Source organism: Phalaenopsis equestris, unplaced genomic scaffold, assembly GCF_001263595.1.
Source record: "Phalaenopsis equestris unplaced genomic scaffold, ASM126359v1 Scaffold000779, whole genome shotgun sequence".
In the NCBI taxonomy this organism is placed as follows: Eukaryota; Viridiplantae; Streptophyta; class Magnoliopsida; order Asparagales; family Orchidaceae; genus Phalaenopsis; species Phalaenopsis equestris.
Window position 1 is genome coordinate 154,930 of NW_018165219.1, and position 3,982 is coordinate 158,911.

Sequence of the window (3,982 nt, forward strand, 5' to 3'; positions counted from 1 at the left end):
ATATATATATATATGCATATATTAGAACCCACATGATGATGCAGGGATCTTAGAAATTTTCAGAAAGCAATTAGAAATTAAAACTATGTAAAATCAATGAGCAATTGTAATTTAATTGTTATAGTTTGAATCCCATTTGCATCAAATTTGAACAAAACCCTCAACACTAACAAGCTAACTGACTTACGACGTGAGCGCGGAATCTTCTGTGACAGAAAAGCACATATCCCGTGTGTTTGCCTGGACCGAACCGGTCCAAGTTTTCTTCTTTTATGAGGGGTCTGTCGATCCTATTGGGTCAGTCCTAGTTATCCTATTGTTATTTATATTTGCTTTTTGTAATGTTTTAGGGCTAGGTTTTTACGTGAGTTTGTTTGAGGCGGCCAATGGGGGCTTCTTTTCCCGTCTAGGGTTGTATCCAAGGGTTAGAGTGGTGCTCTAGCTGTATCTCGCTCCCTTTGAGATGGTGATTATCTTCCCTATCCCTTTCCTCATCCTCCCCAAGTTGCTTTCAGCCACCCTCCATTGTCGCACTTGCTCCTGAATAATAGCCTGTTACTGTTTTGACTGCAGTATTCCAATTTCAGCCACTTGTCCTCGGTGCCTCCTCACTGGACAATTGTCCTTTTGTTGTCCTGCAGTCCCCCTGCATCCCCTGTCGCTGTTGCCATCATTTCCCCTCATTGCTTCCACTCAGAACATCCGCCATCCGTTGTTTCCCTCGCTTTCCAACCTTCATTCCTGATCCAGCCCAGCCCACCCCAGCCCACCCCAGCCAATATCCACCATTTTTCTCGCTGTCCAGCCTTGGTTCTCGCTGCCTCCGCTCGGGTCAACAACCAACTTATTGTTTCTGCAGCTTCACACCTCCCTTTGCTGTTGCCAACACCCCTTTGTTGTTGCCACACTTTTCAGCCCATCAACCGCCATTTGATACCTCTCTAGAGGTTCAAACTTCGCCGATCACAATCACCACCCTGAGATTCAGCCTAGTTTAAGTTTGTGTTGTCATTTGTTGCAATTTCTGATTTCCAGTGTCTTCGATAGTAAGTTCTTATTTGAATTCATCAATAATACTTCAACTGCAAAAATAGATTCTCTCTTTCGAGATGAGATACTCCAGAAGGGTCACTCATAGATTCGTCAGATCCAAAGGATGAAGGACCACAACCCCATATATTTGATATGGAATATCAGTGAAGTCAGGATCTGTAAGTAAAGGTGAATTACCATATTTTGATGGTCACAGGACCCTGGAAGAATCCACCGAGCTGCTCCAGACAGTAAGGGGGTCTTTGAATATGAGGATATTTCACTGGACAGTATGGTAAAACTACTCGTCATCAAAAGCTAAATGTGTTACAGTGGTGGAAAATTTGAAGCACCTACGTCAGTGGGAAGGAAAAAATAAAATCACTACCTGGTCGAAAAATGAAATGAGATGCAACGGCAGTACCTACCAGTTCATTACATATAGGATGTTCAGACCCACTACATCTTGCAAATCGAGTTCAACCCCAAGATGAAGCAGTAAGTTTACACACAATGGAACATCCAAGCTGTTTACGCCTAAAGAGAAATTAATTCAGAGTGAAGAACAGGTGGATCCGCCCAACATTCCAAAATCCATCCCAGTCAGAAAGTGCATCAAGTGCCATGGTTTTTGGGCACAATGCATCAGATTGCCCAAACAAGAATATGATTTATTTCACTGAGTAGACAGTAATTGAAGAAATGGATAACAACATAGTAGACACTGAAGCAAATGAAGACACGAAGGAGTACTAACTACCAATTGATGAGGTAAAGACGCATGCTATTCAAGCTAAGCCCATGAGAGATACCTCAGCGGGATTAACAGTAGTTGCTCTGAAGGGAGTGAGTCCGAGGTAATGGGCGTTCATGCAGAGTATGAGGGTGTGGTGCAACAAATTACTTTTTTGCAGACATTGAGAGGAGCATCAGTAAGATGGGCATGTCTGAAAGGTTCATGAGCTTGAAGAGCCGATACCAAACATAGGGAACCCCATAAAAGAAAATTCCATAATTTTTCAGATATATAACCTACCTCCTTATTTGCCCCTATTGAGGGAGGTTCAACATATCAGAAATGTGAAGCTTTTGAGTTGCTTCTAAAAGACTGTACGAAGTCATTTGGGTTTTAAATTTTTTTCAACTGTGTGCCATCGACAGATAGTCAGATAGGAGGGGTGAACCATAACATTGGAAATTGTCTTAGGATCTATGGGGGAAGGAAATCCTAAAATGGAATCCAAATCCTTCTAGAGAATAAGAAAGGCCTCTCCTAATTTGGTCTTATTGAGAGTTGCGCAACTTAACACAAATTTCAATCCAGAGTTAGTTCTTCCAGGTGAATTTGTTTATCATATGTGCCCTATCGATTACGAGTGGAAGAGAATTTATTGGCTTGAGAGTTACTTTGTGAGAATCTATATTTATATGCAGCTTCAGCTCATGTTGTGTCAAAAAAGGGTAGATACTTAGTCTATTATGATGTGTTTTGGAATAACAATGCCTATTTATCGGAAGATTATGCCATTTTCGCTATCTTTAACATGGTCGACTTGACGTCATGCTATGACTTGCCCCTATTGAGGGAGGTCCAACATATCATAAATATGAAGCTTTTGAGTTGCTTCTAAAAGACTATACGAAGTCATTTGGGTTTTAAATTTTTTTCAACTGTGTGCCATCGACAGATAGTCAGATAGGAGGGGTGAACCATAACATTGGAAATTGTCTTAGGATCTATGGGGGAAGGAAATCCTAAAATGGAATCCAAATCCTTCTAGAGAATAAGAAAGGCCTCTCCTAATTTGGTCTTATTGAGAGTTGCGCAACTTAACACAAATTTCAATCCAGAGTTAGTTCTTCCAGGTGAATTTGTTTATCATATGTGCCCTATCGATTACGAGTGGAAGAGAATTTATTGGCTTGAGAGTTACTTTGTGAGAATCTATATTTATATGCAGCTTCAGCTCATGTTGTGTCAAAAAAGGGTAGATACTTATTCTATTATGATGTGTTTTGGAATAACAACGCCTGCAAGACTGGTTTATCGGAAGGTTATGCCATTTTCGCTATCTTAAACATGGTCGACTTGACGTCATACTATGAGGGGAGAGAAGCTTCGATGGATGAGGTCGAAGCTCTTCCAATCCCAGGAGATTGATGCAGGTGTCTCTTGCTTACGGAGCGAGTGCGAAACTTTTTTGTGATGGAAAAAAGCATGCATCCTATGTGTTTATCTAGATTGAACCAGTCCAGATTTTCTCCTTTCTAAGGAGTCGGTGGGCCTTAGTTATCCTATTATTATACATTCGCTTTCTAGATATTTTAGGGTTAGGCTTTTTCATGAGTTTGTTTGAGACAGTTTCAGCATCTTCGTTTCTTGTCTAATGTTTTATCCAAGGGTTAGAGCGGTGCTCCTGTTGTATCTCACTTCTGTGTAGTGATTATCTTCTCTATCCTCTTCCACATCCTCCCCACGCCACTCCCGACCACTTTCCATTGCTAGAACCACCCTTGAATAGCAGCCTGTTGTTTTTTTCACTACAGTTTTCCGATTCTAGCTACATATCCTCGCTGCCGCTGTCCTAACAGTCATCCTCTTGCTTTCTTGCAGTCCCCGACATCCCCGTTGCGGTTGCCGACCAAAACAGCCGCTATCCGCTATTTCCCTAACTGTCCAGCTTTCGTTCTTACTGCCACTGCCCCGGACAGTAGTCCTCTTGCTGTCCTTCAGTCGCCCACATCTGCCGTCTTTGTTGCCGGTCATCCCCCCTCGCTGCCGCCGCTCTGGACAGTCGCTATCCACTGTTTCCCTCGCTGTCCAGCCTTCGTTCTCACTGCCACTTCCCAAGAGAGCAACCAAATTTATTGTTCCTGCTGTTTCACATCTTTCCCTCATTGCTACCAACGACTCTTTGCTGCCGCCACACTTTCCAACTCATCAACCGCT

The 3,982-nt window shown here is 42.4% G+C and overlaps 1 protein-coding gene across 1 annotated transcript in view; it reads left to right on the forward strand.

The window, feature by feature from the left end:
• LOC110031157 (RING finger and transmembrane domain-containing protein 2-like) overlaps positions 1 to 3,982 on the forward strand; it is a 35,943-nt gene that overhangs the window by 27,556 nt on the left and 4,405 nt on the right. The gene's annotated exons all lie outside the window — the stretch shown is intronic.